General features: G+C 39.6%; 1 protein-coding gene and 1 long non-coding RNA gene across 9 annotated transcripts in view; one reads left to right on the plus strand and one right to left on the minus strand.

The window, feature by feature from the left end:
* The window catches only part of LOC116069121, a 125,845-nt gene extending 118,490 nt beyond the window's left edge, over positions 1-7,355 (plus strand). For 3 of the 4 annotated variants that reach the window (XR_004109855.1, XR_004109854.1, XR_004109856.1), the window contains exon 4: positions 7,206-7,355. This is a non-coding gene — a long non-coding RNA (uncharacterized LOC116069121). Of the gene's footprint in view, positions 1-2,056; positions 2,113-7,205 lie in introns of all 4 variants that reach the window. The other variant, XR_004109857.1, reaches the window with a different exon arrangement.
* Nrg1 (neuregulin 1) overlaps positions 1-20,120 on the minus strand; it is a 1,068,405-nt gene that overhangs the window by 435,490 nt on the left and 612,795 nt on the right. The window lies entirely within an intron of this gene.

Below are 20,120 nucleotides of genomic sequence, written 5' to 3' on the forward strand. Positions count from 1 at the left end.
TTATATGGCTGTCAATTAAGAGATTTTGGGTCCAATAACACACTGAAGCAAAGTGGAAAGTGGTTTCAGTTGGGTTCTTTGTCTGCTCTTGGTAAGTTGCTGTAAACATTTGTCTTTACCTTTCTGGTAATCACACAAAATCAAGAGTCGGTTGGTGTCTTAGGATGATTTCCTATATTCTTTTTATTCATTTTATTATATCCTTGATTACTTAATAGAAAAAATTTCTCATTTTAAAAAGCATCTTCAGAGTCACAGAGTCACCTGCAGTTTCCTTTTCAAGCCATTTACTAGCATTTTAGTTTACAGGTAGCCAAGTTCTGTTCTTAGTAACCCACAATCTTATTGAATACTCCCATCTCCTGATGGTTAGTTTTCTCCTCTCCCCAGAATGGACTTCTAGATGTCATCTTTTTCGTCTAAAACTGTCTCTGGTATTTATTTCTCAGTGGGTTCCCCAATGTTACAATGGATTTGTTATTTCACCTTAATGGGAGGAAGAAGAGGGAAGAGGTAATAAAATGAATTACATTCACTTTATTAAGTACTAAGTAATATGCTGTTGTTCACCATTGTACAGGAGTCCATGTCAAATGAGAAACAGGTTGTCTGTCCTTCTGTGGGATCAGTCCATGTAGATCAAACACCATTAATGCAAACTCTCTGCGGGATTCCTGGGAGTGACCAGTCCCCCACCATGCCTGTGCATAGACGCTTCCATCTCATTAAACCTCGGTTTTACTTTGCGTGATGCTAGTCAATAACATAGAGCAATATAGCATTATTGGTTATAGTATCAGTATCATGAAAGCACTCATTTGGTCATCACGCTTATTCTTTTATTTAAAGCTGGGATATTTTAAGCTAGTATGTTGAAAACTCTCATCATTTATTTCCCCTTTGAAAACTGTTAGCTGTAAGTTAGCCACAGTTTGTTAGCTACAAAGCAGGTGTTTTCCTGTTAAGGCAGAACACAGAACATGGCATTAACTGACCCAATAAAGGATGACAGAGTTGAGATTTTTTTGTTTGTTTATTTGGTTTGGTTTGTTTTTGTCTTGAGTGTTGCTGATGTTTTTAACAGTCTATGTTCAGGATGCAGGAAATCCTGTTCTGTTTCTACTAAGCTGTCTATATCTCGTAACAATTCAGAAACATATGCTCTATAAATAGAAATGAAACCTTTACAAATGGCACCTTTCCCTACCTGTCTCAGTGTTATAGAACTTAGAAACATTTACTGAGGGCTTTTATTTTCATCACAATATATTATTTGCATAGCCTCAATAACACTATCTTCCTTGCTGGCTTGAATATTGAAAGTAGTAGGGATGTTATCTTCCTTGAGTCAGTCATGACTAGACACTTTAAGGAAACAAGCTTCACTTTATAAAGCCAGCCAATGTAAAAAAGCATTCTTGAGCAACTGGTGAGATCCCGGGCTTATAAGATATCTACACATATAGATAAATAATGAAAGTTACTTCCTGGCAGGCCCAGGACATAGGATAATTTGGGGAAATTCCAGAAGAGACAGATCATGCAAATCTATAAGATGCAAGAGTGAAATCTGTTGATGAGCTCTCAGTTAAGATTATTAAATATTTGGCCCCAAATTCTTTATAGAAACATTCAGCAAAGCAAACAGAAATAGTCCTATACAATAAATTATCATTTTTGCTGCAACTATGCTAATATGGAGGTCAAACATCATGAAATCACCAATATTTTGTGGTGTATAAGAATCTATCTTTGCCATTAGATTTGAGCAAAAAAGGGGTATCTATATAAATATTTCTATTTATGGGGATTATAGCACACATCACTGATTAAACTATATACATGTTCATTGCTTTTTAAATATTCAATACCTCTTATGTATATTCAAATTCTAGCTTCTTCTGGAGAGATTTAAATATTTTAATCATCTCTGGCTATATAAGCTTGAGAACCTACATTTAATAGATTGGACACATTATCGAGTTGTAAAACTTTCAGTTTCTTCATTATCTCTCCCTTCTACTCTAATGACTGGCTTCTTTTTTCTCTTTCCCAGACTTGCTGACATCAAAACCTAACCTGTAGCCATCCAAGTTCTGGCAGGGCTTCTAGGTCAGTTTACAGGTTGCCTCTTTTTCTAGATTCTAAAGAATTCCTGCAAAACAACTCCCTGGTATGACTGCTAGAAGACTCATCATGAAGAGGACAGATTTATGCCTAGACAAACCACTGTCTGGACATGAGAGGAGTTTGGTGAAAAGTCCAGGTCATTTATTTCCCTATGGAAACTTTAGCCAGAATGAAATGACATTTCCCAGAGCACTTACAGTGTAACTTGCAGGAACCTGGATGTACCACACTAACTAGCAGGCTTTCCCATGCCAACCTTTTGTTTGTGTGTTTTTTAATGTTTTTTAATTTTTATGTGTCTATTTACTTACTTATTGACTTAGAAACAGGGTCTTGCTAGTTAGCCCAGGCTGACTTGGAATGCGAGATTCTCTTGCTTTGGCTTCCATAATGTCAGGATTACAGGCACATCTCACCTTGCCAGGTCAACTGTCTCTCTTTTAAGGAGCTTGTTCTCCATGACTTTAAAACTGGTCCTTGCCATAGCTTCTCAACAGATGAATTCAGTGATTTTACAGGAACTTTTGGGAAACTATTTCCTAGAGCTGTTTAGCCTTACTCGAGAGGTCACTGACAGTCACAGCTCTGAAAAGTCTTTCATGTTCAACAAATAGGGGCCTGACAACCTTGGACATCTTCCGAAAAATCTCCTGAGTATCTACAGGATTGAGCATTCTCACCCCCCGCCACCCTCGCTTTTAGACAGTCCTCTTTAACTACAGTGGTTCAGATAAAATACTCTCCCTAATGGACTGGTGCATATTGAGTTTGATGGTAACATATCTCTTTCTTATTTATTTATGTGTTGTGTTCATTGCCTGGAAACAACTATTTTATACAACTTCTGACTAGTTTTGATTTATACTATGACTCAATATTTAGATTTTGGACTAATAACTTTCTAGAAAAAAAGTTAACATAGGTTAACTTCAGTGTCAAAGCTCCCAACCAATGATCTAGAACCTATTTTCCTTAGAGTATGATGTCAAATGGGCTGCAAGGCAGCAATTGTATGTTTTCTTATGAGTGTTTTGTATTATTTAAAGAGCTGGCAATGCCTGAAGCAAAACAACAACATGCCTGTTGGGTATGAAGATAGAATAAACTTGACTCTTGAGCACTGTCAACAAGATGCATATCTCATTAAGAATCTGTTGTGGAAGTGAATACAGTTTATTGCCTGCCTTAATTCAGGTTGCTCTAACAAAAGATCACATACTAGGGTATTTTGAGCATCTAGGGTATTACTGCTCACAGTGCTATGTCTTGAGAAGTCCAAGGATCAAGGTGCTGACAGATCTAGTATCTGGTGAAGGTAGCCTTTTAGCTTTACAGACAGATACTTCTTACTGTCTCATGGACAGTCATGGTAGATGAAGGGAGATCTGGTCTACCTCTCATGAGGTCATTAATCCTATTTTAGAGCTCCATTATCAGGTTATCATCCAAACTTAATTACCCTACCTCATTTCCTACTTGATATCACTTCTAAATACTATCACATTAGGCATCAGGATTTCAAGGTAGGTATGAATTTTAGAAATAAGAGCTATTTTCTTTTGGTAATGGGAATTGAACTCAGGGCATTGTACTTGACAGACAACTGCTCTACCGACTGTGTTAGATTTCCAGTTCATGCAGATGAACTTTAAAGGAGAGAGTTAGTCACTACTGTCTTTGAAATCAGGTTCCAATTTCACCTTTAAAAAAGTGATATGCTCGAGTCTTATTTTCCAGCCTTTCAGAATGTGATTTGATTTGGAGACAAGGTCTCTTGTTTTAGGCAATGGGGTTCAAGACAAGGTCTTTTTTATAGCTTTGCTGTCCTTAAATTTACAATGTAGACCAAGCTGGCCTGGAATTCAGGGAGACCATCTGCATGCCTCTGCCTCCTGAGTGTTGGAATTAAAAGCATGTACCATTACATCCAGCTTGGAGAGAAGGACTTTACAGAGTTAATCAAATTCAATGAGCTTCTTAAAGCAGGCCCATATCCAGCAAGACTCAGTGTCTCTCTATACATAAAGACTTTGGAGGCAAAGATCTATATAGATAGAAAGAAGACAATATGAAAAGAAATAATAAAACAATCTTCTGGCCAAAGGAAAAGGCACAGAAGAGTCCTCTCCTACATGCCTTAGAAGAGAGTAATACTAGAACTATGTCAAAGAAATTCCTGTTATTTAAGCCACTCAACTCATTCCAAATGTGATGTAGTCCTACTGAACTGTGACACTGAGTGACACTGAACAAGACACTAGACTTTAATTTCTACCTTTCTCATCTCTTAGATGAGATGGAATCTCTTATAGATTGGTTCTGAAGACTTCATAAGAAAAAAGTAGTCAGAGCCTGGGGTGTGTATATAGCTAGCAGTAGTACTATACTGTCATTTAACTTCTAGTTTGAAGAGCTTCTGTTAAAATGTAATCAACCAATGTGATCATTGTAGTTCATCGCATTGTCATCTTCCATCAGTACAGGTGTGTATTGGGAAATTGCAGAGTAGGCACCATGTTAATTGGTATAGATGTGCCTGTACACATACTCTTAACAATTCTTGTAATGTAGACATTCTTCTTCTCTCTTTATGGTAGAATTGTTGCATGTGTTAGTTGCCTTGAACAAATTTTAAAATTGTAGTAAATATCAAAGTTAAATTGAAATATAAGTGAGACTTTGACTGTGTACCATGAGCCACCTTTCCTCACCCTGCTCTGTCTAGAGTTATCATTTCTATCTTAGAACTCACTGAAGAACCTGTAATAGTAAACTCAATATGGGATCCTACCCCTTCCTAGAGGATTTCTAATTTAAAAAAATTTTTTTAGCTTGTTGATCTTTTTGAGTTCTGTGAGACTATATCTTGGGTATTCTGTACTTTTTTTTTTTTGGCTAATATCCACTTATTAGTGAGTACATCCTTTTTGGTCTGAGTTACCTCACTCAGGATGATATTTTCTATTTCCATCCATTTACCTTAAAAATTCAGGATGTCTTTGTTCTTAATAGCTGAGTAATATTCCATTGTGTAAATGTACCACATTTTCTCCATCCATCCTTCTAGGCTGTTTCCAGCTTCCGGCTATCACAAATAAGGCCACTATGAACATAGAAGAGCATGAACCCCTGTGGCATGGTGGGGCATCTTTTGGGTATATGTCTAAGAGTGGTATAGCTGGGTCTTCAGGTAGATCTATTTCCAATTTTCTGAGGAACTTCCAGATTGATTTCCAGAGTAGTTGTACCAGTTTGCAATCCCACCAGCAATGGAAGAATGTTCCTCTTTATCCACATCCTTTCTAACATGTGTTGTTACCTGAGGTTTTGATCTTAGCCATTCTGATTGGTGTAAAGTGGAATCTCAGAGTCATTTGATTTGCATTTCTCTGAACACTAATGACTTTGAACATTTCTTTAGGTGCTTCTCAGCTATTTGAGATTCTTCAGTTGTGAATTCTCTATTTAGTTCTATATCCCAGTTTTTGATTGGGTTGTTTTATTTTTTGACACTTCAGTCCCACTTGGGAGAGAGAAGAAAGCAATCACAAGTGGGGAGGGAGGGAGGGACCTGTGAGGGAAAGTGGACAGGGGGAGACATTGGATGGATAGGGGAACCTGATCTGGTACTGAGTAAGGGAAAAGGACTGAAGCCCGATGGCCAGCAGAAAGAATAGTAATAGGCAACCTCAGGAAATAGGAAGTTGGGGGGACCCTCCAGAATGTGCCAGAGACCTGAGAGGTAAGAAACTCTCAGAAATCAAAGGGAGGGATCTTAGATGAAATGCCTTAGATGAAATGTCTGACAGTAGGAAGAGGGAACTTGTAGAGCCCACCTCCAGCAGGTAGATAGGACATCAAATGAGGGATGGGGTTGCCATCCCACAGTCACATCTCTGATCCATAATTGTTCCTGTCTGAAAGAATTACAGGGATGGAAATGGAGAGGAGCCTGAGAAAAAGAAGGCCCAGTGGCAGACCCAAATTGGGATCCAGCTCAAAGGGAGGTCCCAAGGCCTGACACTATTACTGAGGCTATGGAGCACTCACAAGAAGGGACCTAACATGACTGACCTCTGGAAGACCCAACAAATAGCTTGGCAGTGATGGCACATGGCTTTAATCTCAGCACTTGGGAAGCAGAGGCAGGTAGATTTCTGAGTTCAAGGCCAGCCTGGTCTACAGAGTGAGTTCCAGGACAGCTAGGGCTATCCAGAGAAACCCGATCTCTCAGAAAACAAAAACAAAAGCAAAAACAAAAACCCAAAACCAAAAACCAAAAACCAAAAAACCAACAAGCAGCTGTCAGATGCAGATATTTGTACCCAACAATGGACAGAAGCAGCTGACCCGTTGTAGAATTAGGGAAGCCTGAAAGAAACTGAGGAGAGGGCCATCCTGTAGGAGGACCAGCAGTCTCAATTAATCTGGATCCCAGGGATCTCTCAAACACCGGACCACCAAACAGACAGCATACACCAGCTGATATGAGGCCCCCAATACACATACAGTAGAGGACTTCCAGGTCTGTGTTCATTCAGAAATGACGCTTCTAACCCTCAAGAGACTGGAGGCCCCAGGGAGTTTAGAGATCAGGTGGGGTGGGGGTAGGGGCATCCACATGGATTCAGGGGAGGGTGGTGGAGATGTGGGATGTGGAGCAGACAGGGGATGGATGGGGATGGAGAATAGAATATGGAATGTAAAAAATAAATTTTTAAAAAGATAAAATAAAATAAAATAAAAATTAAAAAATTAAAAAAACAATGAATTCTTAAAATTCTTAGGCAAAAAATATTTTTTTAGTATACTTGTGATTAAATAGAAAAATATGTATTACCATTTCTATTCCTTCTCTCTTTAACTAATCATTGTTATTCAGAGCTTGTGGGATTTGGCATGCAGTCTGTTCATTTTTTTTTTTTTTTTGGTCTAATTGTGCCATTTTTTTTTAGTGTAGAACTTTTGTATAGATAATTTTTGCATGTCATTGGGTCCATTTTCATGTTTGCTCTTGCTCACCCGTTATACAGTCCATTTAGATGATCATGTGCTATGATGATGGACTTTTCCAGGGTCGTATTTCCTGACAACGGATGGATGTGCAACCAGAGACTTCGTAAATCAACTCCATAACACGCTTTTGAGCCCTCACCAGTGAAGACCCAAGAATAACATTTTGTCAGCCAACACACTGAAGGAGAAATAAAATGATCCAAACTAAATGATTTTTATAACAGTACTCAGAATTTTATGTACGATATATCATGACCTTGTATTTAGAAGCTTCTTGTTACAGTTTCAGTCAATGCTGTCAGATGTGATTGGCAATGGCCTTCAAAGTGCTGCCTAGACCAACATCAGCATCTTCACAAGAACACGTGGGAAGTGCAAATGCTTTATCTCGACACCCTACTTACTGAATAAGACACTCAGACCAGAGGATAGAAATCAGGGATGGGACAGCCATCCAGTGCGCCTGATGGCTGCTGAAGACCAAGAACTATGGCTTCTAGAACCATCCAAAACTTCATGCTTTGTTCACTAATATTTCTGTAAAAGAATCAGACCCACATGCTCCCCTCAAGCCTCCAGACCTTAGGTCACCTTCTCTTCTAACATCTTAAGCAAGCTTTGCAGAAGTAGGAAAGAGTGGTTAGCAAATTTTAAGATATCATCCCTAAGTAATGGGTAAAATCACAAACTAAAAGACCTAAAATGGAGGTAGGGGATGTGACTCCTCAGAAAAGCAACTTATCCTAATTATGTGGTCTTTGGGAAATTGAAGGAAAAATAAGTATCGCGTGACTGTGTGTCCTACTCATCCAGTTTCACTGTCATCCTGTTAAACCACATCCCAGCATCACAACCAGAGAGTTGGCATCTACACACTCTAGAAACTCACTCAGAGTATATTAGTTTTCATGTACTTATGTTTCTGTCTCTGGGGATTTAATTCCATGTAATTTTATTTCGGGCACAGGAGCACATGATCACAACCAATAAAGATACAGAACAATTCCATCACAAGGGTCCCTCCCAATGCCTTCTCACACACACACACACACACACACACACACACACACACACACACACACACCCCTTCCTCTTTCTTCTTCATTGTCCTTCATAACTTCTACTCTTTTCTTCATTTCTGTAATTTTTCTACTTCAAGAAAATTATGCAAATGGGAGCATATGGTATGCATCATTTTGTGATTTCTTTCTTTTTTCAATTAGCATAATGTCTGAAATTTATCCGAGTTGTTTACGGAATAAATAGTTCATCATTTTTATTGCTACCTAGAATTTCATGGCATATCTAGATATGCTATAATTTGTCTAACCAGCCACTGGTTGGAGGGTCTTTCCTTTACGCCTGTGTCTTTGTTTCACTAAGGAAAGCACCTGCATGCTATCATTTCTCTGAGATAAGTGTGCGAGAGGAAAAGTTGGTAGAGCAAATGCCAAGAGTAGGTTCAGCTTCATAAGAAATAGGCAAATTGCTTGAAGCTACTATATTATTTTTCATTTCTATTAGAAATACATTTGTGATTGAGACCCCCCGTTTTCTCTTCAGCATATCTAATTATCATTATGGATTTTTGGAAGTCAGATGTGCCACATTTGTTTTATTTTTAATATTAATTATTTCTTATTATTGAGAATCTTATACGTGCATTCAGTGAAATAGAATCTTATACATCCTTCATCCTTCCTGTCTGAGTCCTCTTAATCAGTCTCTAACTTGGGCCTCTCATAGTTTCCTGCCCCTTTAAACACTTTTATAACCTACTGAGTCTAATTAGTGCCCTCAGCGTGTCTAGGTCTAGAGCCATTTACTGTCCAGTGGGCAGACCCTCAGAATAAATATATAAAAATAAGGATAATTATTTTTCCACCATTAGTTATGAACTCCCAATAGATCTTCCATAAGAGACCGGGCCTAGTAAGCATTTCTAGTTCTGCTGGGTTCTGGTTAGCTTGACCTTATATAGCTATCATACAGATACCCACAGCTGCTGGCGTTCATGAGTATGGCAGCCATGCCAAGTCCTGGGTTCGCAATTCACAGCACATTCCTTTCTGCTACTGTTATTTTCCTCAAGGGTCATGTTGTCAAGGTTTCTTCTAACCATATTTTGTTTCTCTGCATAGAAACATGTCTTCACACACACACACACACACACACACACACACACACACACACACACACACATACCTTCTTCTCTGTTGTCCCTTATAACTGCTACTCTTTTCTCCATTTCTGCTACTCCCAATCCTGACCAGAGAAACTTCTTTCAGTGTTGGTGATTTTCATTGTGGCTGCAGTCCTAACTTGCACTCAGTCCCATGTCATCATTCTTTTCACTTGTGCTTATCTGATGGCGAATGATATTGAGTATCATTTCATACACGTGTAACCCCTTCAGATGATCTCCCACGTAAACTGTATGTTCCAGCTCTGACAACTTGCCTTTTCCCTCCTGTTGAGGATTGAGTTCTTCTATTTTCTGAATAGAAGATCTCTGCCAAAATTTGTCATTTGAAAATATTTTCTCTCTGTCTAGAGCATCTCTTCTTTACAGTTTTTTTTCCCTTTAGAACAAAACTTTACAACCACATAAAAATCCAAGCATTTTTCACTATTTCCCTTGCAGGCATACTTCTGCACTTGATCCTAGCCAAAAGGCTGAAAAGCGATGCATGCATACTTCTAATGTAAATCATTAGAAGATTCCACATACCACTAGACCCCGATAATTTACATATTTTTCATGAAGTTTTATACTTCAGTAGTTTATATTTATACCTGTGACTGTCTCAGAGTTGATTTACTACAAAGTATGATTATTAAATTCAGGTTTTTTTACTTTTTCTCCTGTCTCTCTGTAATTGCTCAAGAATCGATCTTTAAATGGCTGTCTTTTCTCTAATGCACTTTATTTGCATCTTATCAAAACACACAAATTTATCTGGCTGTGATTCCTAGTCTCTACTCTGTTCTAGTACCACTCTGTTTTGATTCCTATAGCTATACACAAAACCTTAACATGAGATTGACTTTCTCTTCCTACATCTCTCTTAGGTATTATTTTATTAGTTCTAGGCCTTTTGCAATTCAATACAAATTCTAGACTATTTTTGGTTTTAAATTATGCTACAGCTCTTTAACCCTTACTGCTACATTTAATCAAAGATTGAATGGTACACGAGGAACAGAGGAATCAGACGTATTTGTGACCATCTAGCTAGTAAGATGAAGCAGGATCACATCTGAGTTCTGTTATATGACATAGTCTTGCACCTCAGTGTTTTTCTTCTGTGCTGACCAGTCTCAGGTGGTGTGGGGGTTTGAATAGGGTTGGTCCCCATAAACTCATGTGTTTGAATGATTGGCCACAGAGAATGGCACTATTAGAAGGTATGGTCTTATTGGAATAGATGTGACCTTGTTGGAAGAAGTGTGCCACTCCATAGGTGGGCTTTGAGGACTCCTATGTGCTGGCTCCACCTAGTGTGTGAAATCAGAGCCTCCTTCTGGCTGTCTTTGGAAGATACTCTCTTTATGCTGCATTTGGATCAAAATGAAAAACTCTTGGCTCCTCCAGCATCATGTCCGTGTGTACAATGCCATTATTTCCAACATGATGATAATGGACCAAAACTCTGAAACTATAAGCCAGCCCTAATTAAATGTTCGCCTTTATAAGAGTTGCCTTGGTAATGGTGTCACCTCATAGTAACAAATCCCTAATTAAGACAGGTGGGAAGTCTGTCTCTGTTATGATGTGCAGAATATCACCCTATTCATTTTAGGTCAGTGATCAGTCTAGCCTCTGTTTTTCAATCTCAAGTGCAAATTTTTCAATAGAACTTATGGATTTTAATGAATTTATGAGTATCCTATCTTGTCATAGTAATTGAAAAATGTCAATCAATGAACAAAAACTTGAAGAAGTGTGGGAAACTTCTTAAATAAACGCAAAGTCAAAACAAGACATAGACTCAACAGACATCTGTATCATCTCCACAAGGAAAACACTGCTGTGCGTGTAGACTTTCCACCATGAGGCAACAACCTACGGGTCTGCTGATGGCCAGCAGCCCACAGCCTGTTCAAGAATAGCATCATTTCTCTATCTGCAGTCAAATGAACACAGACCTCACCAGTCCTCACAATGACCTTGCCATTTTCTCATATGACATGACGATAGAACAAGCTAGTGGCTAACGTGACTTGGTCCGCTGTGATTAAAGCTTGCGGTTTTGGATCATCATTCTCAAGGCCTATTCCCAGGAGCCCACCTCCCCCACTAGGCACCATATCTTAACTGTTCCACTGCCTCCCAGGAGAGCACAACCAGATGGGGACCAAGTATTCAAACACATGAGACCATGGGGGCACGTTCATAGTCAAACCGTATCATGCGTTGAGCAATAACTAACAGAAAATACTTTTACTTTTCAGATTGAGTCAACCGTGCTGACACCAAGTGAATCCCAAAATTCTTGTTTGTAAACATGCACAGGCAGGGGTGGGTGTTTTTCTTGCTTATGCATTTACTTGAAAATATATCTCAAGCTTACATTGGTGATCTTACAAACAGTTTATGAATTATTCAAATGGAAATGCAGGCAGAAAGACCCATGGAACCAAGGTTAAAGTTAAGCATCTCAAGTTGAAAAGTCCCAGGCCCAATAGAAAAGCTGTGCAGTATCAATAATTAAGAATAATTAGTAAGAAACCACAATTGTAAATGCCACAAAGTCCTATTTTCTATGTTAAATTAAATATATTTTTTGATTCATATCTAAGTACCCATGATATGATTAACAGAATAATTTAACTGACTTGTGACAGGAGGAAAGTGCTTAATACATAAAATCATCCCACCCTAAAATCTGACCCAAGGGTCTGGAGAGGTGGCTCAGGGGTTAAGGGCACTGGCTGCTCTTCCAGAGGTCCCAGATTCAGTCCCATGCACCACATGGTGGCTCACAACTGTCTGTAACTTCAGTTCTAGTGGAATCTGATGCCCTCTCTGTACCTCCCTGGTCACTGAATAATATATGCTGCATATGCACGTATGCAGGCAATATATTCATACACATAAAATAAACAAATCTAAATATATTTTTAAAATGTGACTAGAAAACATAAATTAACTTTGGGTATCCTTGGAGCTTATCAAAGCACAGGAAATTATCTTTCAAATACCTAAACCATCAAAAATATCTGAAGCAATTAAGTGGGCAGTATAGGAGACAGAATCCAGAACCAGTGCAGGTAAAGTTAATAGCTATAATATACTATAGGAGATGTCAGATATATTATAGCTATAGTGTATGCTGATAGGGGCTTGAAAGAATAGGAACATAATTCCACATGTTCTCTTTACTTTTCCAGATCTTAGAAAATCATGGAACTTCGTCCAGGATTGAAATAGAAGGTAGGAGAAGGAGTATAACAGAAAGAAATCCCTTGGATAACAGCAGAAGGATATTTCATGTAACTCTGTAACTGAGATAAGGAATTGAGAGCTTTTACAAAGCAGTATAAAGAGATGATGAGCCCTGGTGACTAGGGGTATAGCGTGGCTTGTTTTGCTTTTATGTTCTTGTGTCAGGAATTTTCTCACTCTGGCCTTGAGTCCTGGCAAGGTGACAGCTCTGTCATCCTGCTCTGGGAACACCAGCATAGTCATCTTGAAGTAAAACTGAACCTTGAAAGCAGCAGGCCAAGTCAGGACTCGGGCCGGGTAGTGGATGTCCTTCAGAGGGCTGCACTGTGTTGCCAAACTGTGCACGTTAGCAGCCGTGAGCAGCGGGACCCATCTTCTAGGTTAACTGTGATTCCCACATCTCCTCTCCACTTCCTTCCTGCCTCCCCAGCTCTCACATCCCTACATGCGTGAAGGGGGGAAGTGGTCTCTGTTTCCCATGAGTAGGAGATGAAATGCTCCCTTCTTTGAGCAAAGAGGGAACTGTGAAGAAGAAAACAAATTTAATTGCTGCTTGGGGACCAACGGATGACCTAATAGTCCATTTCCGTTCCTACTGTCTACACTCCAATTAAGGCAGTGGGGACCAAGGAGCTCACTGTCACTCTCCTGCCAGCTCACCAGAGTTACTCTTGGTGGAGAACGCTTCCACTCGATTTAAGATCACTCAACAATAAAGTTAAAATTCCTGTTCACTCTGCTCAGTGTTTATGTTCCATGTCCTCTGTTTCTATAGCAGAGGGACGGAAACCACAGAGAGCAGGCATCAGAGAAGAGGAACGTAGACACTTGCGAAAGCTTTCTCTAGTATCATAATTTGGACGTTCTTTAGGTTTAATCTTGCAGATGGTGCAAAACCTTTTTGCTCCAAAAGAGCTGGGATTCATAAAATAAAAACAAATAAAGCCAACTCCTTCCTATAGCGGAAGACAAGATTCTACATAAATTCTGTGTACATTTTAAACTGAGTTGCCATAACTAAAAAAATCCATAGTTTTGTAGTTGATAATCTGAATGTCCCCCAAAAGGTTCATGTGTTGTCTATGTGGTCCTCAGACCAGATGCTAACGGGAAGGGTAGAAACTTTGAGAGCAGAAACGTGATGGAAATTAAGACATTAATTGAAGGGGATATTGGGACCCTGGTACCTTCTTGTCTTGTTTCATTTTGTTTCCTGTCTGTCATGGTGTAAGCAAGTTTCATGGACATACATACACACCACGGTAGACAGTGTTTCCCAGAGCAACAGGGCAAACAGACCGTGGACCCAGTCCTTGTAACCGTGGTCCAAAGCCAACATTTTTTTCCTCCTTCGATAACCCTCTTAATAGTTTGTCACAGCTGAACAGCTCAGTGACACAGTTTGCCAACTTCAACCTTGTACGCTCCCTGGAAGAAGCTACTTCAGTGAATCTATTTGTTTTGAAAATGAAATATTCTGATTGTCACGGTATAGGAAAGTGGCCTTCAAACTTTAGTTGGCCTGAACTGAGATATTGGTGCTTCACTTAAAGATATTCAGTCAATGATGCAAGGCTTTGAGAACCACTAACCCTAAAACTATACTAAGGTTTTTTTTAAATCCCAAATTGGGCCAAACTTCTGCAACCAAATCAAGATATCTATAGAGTTTTGGAAGTCCAGGCTTTGACTTTCTGTACATTAAACCCGAGTAATCCACTATTTCAGTTCTCACCAGAATATAAATCTTACACTCCAGAGAGCACTGAAGCCCAGGCAATGGAGGATTAGGTGGAGTGTTGAAACTCAGCAGCTTCTGAAAATTCCATCCATCTTTTTGTATTTCACTGAGATGCAATTTTGAAGCATGATGGTAGATACCTAACAACACCAGGCTGGAACCCATGTCGTTATGGCCTACCCTCAGTAGCCACAGGAGCTCTGGACCACATAGGTGCTTTTATTGTAACAGTTACTCTGAAGTTCTTTACTGAGCTCAGAAGGGTTCAGAGTATCTTTCCTCTCCATTTGTCAGTCTTTAAGGGCTCTGACCCAGTGGTCAACCAGCTACTCAAAAGGTTATCATTCTTATATTTTATATATGCAAGAATAAAAAGTCAAACACTGAATAAAAACCTTTCATGGAGGATGTCTTAGTGTATTACTGCTGTGAACAGACACCATGACCAAGGCAACTCTTATAAAGGACAACATTTAATTGGGGCTGGCTGACAGGTTGAGAGGTTCAGTCCATTATCATCAAGGTGGGAACATGGCAGCATCCAGGTAGGCATGGTGCAGGAGTTGCTGAGAGTTCTACATCTTCATCTGAAGGCTGCTAGGAGAAACCTAGCCTCTAGATAGTTAGGATGAGGGTCTTAAAGCCCACACCCACAGTGACACACTTCCTCTAAAACGGCTACACCCACTTCAGCAAGGTCACACCTCCAAATACTGCCACGCCCCAGGCTAAGCATATCCAACCCATCACAGAGGACCTAGCAGTGGTCAGCTGAGACAAAGCCAGGATGCACTTGACTAAGAATCAACATAGCTCATAAACGAAAGGGAAAATCATGGAGGCATATAATCCACAATGATGTTGGCAACAAGGATCACACTCCTGCATGCCCATACCACAATCAGTGAAATTTGCAACTAAGAGAAGATAGACTCATCAATATTTCTTGACAGCCCAGAATCTACACATCACTGTGACCTGTGTTCTCTGTTACATGATCATGACATCAGCCTATTAACTTTGTGGATCTCAACTTGATCACACAATCTCCCCTTACGTGGGAGGAACAGATAATAGAGATCCCCCAAATATGGATTTCTTCTGGCTCTACCTGAGTAATTACACTGGGAAACATTTCTTCTTACTTATGGAAAGCCGCATTTCCTAAATTGAAAAGGGCTAGCAAACTGCTCTGAGGGTTCAATCGGTGTGTACGTTTGGGATCACTGTGTGAATCAAACTGGATAGTCACTGAAGTTGGGTGCTATCCACACAGTAAGGTCTTGGCAAGGTCTCTGACACTGCTGAAGCCCCACCTGCAGCTAAGAATGGAAAAGACGGCCAAGCTATTCAAGAATGGCGAAAATATCTATATTTCTCCAAGCATTCTAAAACTTTTCTATTCCAGTTTTATTTTGCTTTAAGTTACTTAAAATTAAGTGCAGCAAATATCTGTACTAAAAAACATAAAAAAAGGAAATGAAGTAAAAAAGAGAAAGGCCGGCTTCATTCTTCCTGTCTTTCAGATAGCCTTACATTTACCTTTTTTTTTTTCTTTTCCATAGGAATTTTAGTAATCAATTAAAAGCGGAAGCAAATTCTGATACCGTGAATGCTTTTGCACTCAGTGTAACACACACTTATAGATCTGAAGCTACCAAAAATGATCAGCTAAAAAAACAAAACAAAACAAAACAAAAAACGGGGAGCTCTTTCAAAAAGTACCTTGGGAAACACATGCATAACAAAATTATAAACAGGTTCTGCATGATACGCTGCATAGTTTTCTCTTGAGTCATGAGCATAAAAAATAACCTTGCCTATTAATATGCTGTTGGCATATCTGCACACTTGTGTGACCTCTTTATTTGGGAATACATAACATTTTAGCATTTATTTATAAGGTGTGCTCCAGAGTTACTCAAAGGAAATTTGAGCAAGTCTACAGTTTTAATAAGTGGCGGCAGGAACATGGCACATAAAACCCAATTTGTGAAAGTCACTATATATTTAAGGCAAATATACAGTGAGCATGGATAAGGAATATAAATTAGGTTTTAGAGGCCTAGCCATCTAGATGAAAATGATGAATTCTATAATTCTTATGTAGAAGGATAAGATATGCATTTTATGAGAGAATCAAAACCTTTTGCGTAAAAGTTTCCAGGAGAAGTTTATTCTATAGATCTCAAAGCAAACAACCTCTTTGTACAATAAGATCTTTGAATACTGTTTTCCCAACACTTGAAAGTGAAAGTGGCAATTTACCTGTGATCCTTCCTAAAAACAATAAATATGAAGGGGCAACACTTAGTGAACTCTTTCACTAGGTGGCTAGAGACAGCAAAATAAATTTTGATAACCCATTTTCTGTGAGGTAGAACTCTGGGCGATCACAACTCTTGCTTTGTGGTCCAACAGAAGGACTTAAGCAACATTGGACACAGGTCAATGTGTGCTTTCGCATCTACCCTATGTAGATAATTCACTGCTATAATCTTTAGTGATCTACCTTAATTTTTGAGCAATATATTCTTTTGTTTCATAAAGTATAACTATAATACCTAAAGGTGTTGGACACTTTGAGAAAGTCAATCTTTGCAGTTCTATTGGACTCAAATCTACCTGCATTAGTCTACCAACTTGCCCTTCCTCGCTCTCCATCCCTCCCTTTCACCCTGCTGCCAACAACCTTTGTTTTTCTTCCCAACCTTCCTTCCTTTCCCCTCTCCCTCTTTCTTTTTGAAAAGAACTTGAGTGACCCAAGTCAGGAAGCTTTTGAAAAATAACTTTGCTCTTAAGCACTTGGTTATACACAAAAGTAATGTGTATTGGGGTAAAAAAAAATGTTTTCACAGTTTGAAAACATAAACTTAAAAGTGATGTTGTTTACAATTATAACTGCCCCGGATCAAGTACATCCCAAAGTGTCCTTTCTCCATTGCCCTGAGAGCTATTTTTTCTTTCTGGAGTACAGTCACAGCCCGTTAACTTGGTTCTGTTGCTTAGCAGGAGATAGCCTTTCTTTCAAATTCATAGCACTCTGTAAAACAGAAATGTATACTGAGAAATGTGGTGGAAACCTGCTAGAGGCTATTTAAACCTGGTTAAATATAAAGAAATAATTTATCCCTCAAGTTAGCCTCTTCTTTTGTTTTGGTTTTGCTATTTTGTCGAAAGGACACGCTCCTTTATGATTTTCCTAGGCAAGTATTCTCAGATTCTCTTTGACAGTTGTGCCATCACTGTAAAAGCCCCGTTAGTTACTGCACTACTTGGAAATGCCATTTCCAACCTTTGGCCCCACTGCCATCTTTTTCTTCACGTCTGGTGTTTCCTAGATAACTCCTCATTGTCCCATTCCCTAAATTTTTCTCTGCTCAAAATCTTCTAGCAGCTTTTCCTTTCCTCAGGACAGATTTCTCTGAATTCCCCACTTTTCATTTTCTTCTTTTCCTAGAGGTAGGACAGATCCACCAAGCCAGAGTTTTTGGTTTTAGAACTGTAGCCTGGGAGGTATTAGGAGAATAAAAAATAGTTTTAAGTTTGTGTTTTCCTTCTAGAGATCCACCAAGCTCTTGTAACATTTCTAGGCATGAACCACTATTCCGACTCCATCTGTATTATTGTATAGAACCACTGGCTGACCCCAGAAGCCACAACACTTTTCTTTAAAGAATAAGAAAGGGTAAAACAATAAGAACAACAAAATATTGCTGTAGGTTTTTTTTTCAGTGTTCTGTAGCTAAAGTTCTTGTCTTCATTTTAATCTCAATTAAACATTGTAAAGAAAGTGTTCAGATTTAACAAATGCTCACTAGGGTGCTCTGCAGCCATGCAGTCTCTTGGAACAATGTCTACTAAGTGTGCTTTACAGGGTAAGATGCAAGGTATTTTCAGGCCATGTGTCTGAGATCAGCTCACCTGTTTTGCTAACTGTTGCAGACAGACTGTTATTTGTAAACATGAGCCACTTAAAAGATTAGGGCTGCCCTCTCTCTACCTCTCCACTCTCAGTAACAGTGTGTCCCAGGGAGAAAAATATTTTTTTTCTAGAAATTTCTAAGTCACATCAGATTTGAACCTGATTACAGGAGGAATTATGGAGCCTTTGCCTCAGAATCAATTTCCCCCATCGACGTCAGGTTTCTTCTCTCTTGTTTGTCAAGGTTAGATGTGGCTTTTCAGGACCCCAGGAAGGCCATAGGAAACAGACTTTAGAACCTAGGGGAGCATGAGGTTACAGCAGTGGCCTGGTCTGACTTCTTGGTAGAGGAACTACTGGCAACTGCCTTGAAACCCTTGGCCTTCTGTGGTTCCCACACTGCTGAGGCGAAGGGAGGGAAATCGGTGAGCCTCCTGCCTACCCGACGCTTTCCCTCTGTGGTTATTTGCTTGTTCTTGTCTAATCAGGAGTGCCCTGGCTAATGGCATCCCCCGTGAATGGAAGAGCTGTCAGGCTGAAGCTGCTCCCAGTAAGTGAGCATTTGCATATGGAACAGGGACACAAAACCTTGTGGTATTTGCTTCTTCCTCCAGTTGCTATCTTCTTGGCACAGGCCAGCTTACCTCCTTATATGAGCTTTAGGCCTTGGCACATCAAGAGGGCAGCAGCCTTCCAATTCTCTCACTTAGTGGTTGCCAACAGGAAATATCATGCATCTTTCCGGCACACTAATTGACATGAAAATGCCAAGGTGCTCGGTAGTGTTTCCTACTGAAGAGAAACACGCTCTCCGGGAAAGACTTTTCCCACCAGCTTGGCTTGAGCCTGCCTTGCCATTTTCCCCATATCTCAGTGCAGAAAGAGTTATTAGATCATCTCGAGACTGAGTCAGTGCTTTGAATGGATTACCTACACAATTTAGGTAGGTAATTCTTTGGCAGGAGATTCTTTTTGTTTTTTACAAACAGGAGACTTGAGAGTATCTCTAAAGGAAAACTGTGAGGTAAAGGATGATTTGTCCTGTTACGTGCATACACGTACATATGTGCTTAAAATAATGAGAACATAAATTCATATACAAATATTCATTATATCTTAAATGTGAGCACTTTAAATTCTTTTATGTAGATTTAACAACGTTTATTTCAGTGTTCTAGAATCTACTTAGTGCCTAAGACTTCCATTGTATGTAAAGCAGAAGCTACCAAATAGTGGACTAGCCTTCCTATGAGGAGAGGTGCCCAGTCTTATTGTAACTTGATCCGTCATGTTTGGTTTATATTCCTGGGAGGCCTTCCTTTTCTGAAGGAGAATGGAGGGTGAATGAGTAGGGAACAGGAGTTGGGGGGAGTAACTAGGAGGAGAAGAGGTAGGGAAACTGCAGTCGGGATGTAATGTATGAAATAGGAATAAAAAATTAAATTAAAAAAATAAACTGTGGGATAATGATGAAAGTGGTGAATAAACCGACTTACTAGACTGTCCAGGGAAAGCCGAGATTGTCTCTCTTCCCCTCCTACACGTAAGGTAAAGTTGAAGAAGTCTGTATTTGTGAAACAGCCTGTGAAACAGTCTTTGGGAAATATTCTAAAAGAAGACTTTGATCTTTTATCCTAGGAGATGAGGGCTCCATACACGCTGCTGCTGCTGCATCTGAGCCTCTCAGTAAGGACAAGCTTTGGAGGAGGAGGACCGTGGTACTGATGATCCTAACTCTGTGTGGGCCTCAGCCAGCGTGTGCGTGTGTGTGTGTGTGTGTGTGTGTGTGTGTGTGTGTGTGCGCGCGTGTGCATGTGTGTGTGTGTGTGTGTGCGTGTATGTGTATTTCATGTGTATTT

Source organism: Mastomys coucha, unplaced genomic scaffold (assembly GCF_008632895.1).
Source record: "Mastomys coucha isolate ucsf_1 unplaced genomic scaffold, UCSF_Mcou_1 pScaffold22, whole genome shotgun sequence".
In the NCBI taxonomy this organism is placed as follows: domain Eukaryota; kingdom Metazoa; phylum Chordata; class Mammalia; order Rodentia; family Muridae; genus Mastomys; species Mastomys coucha.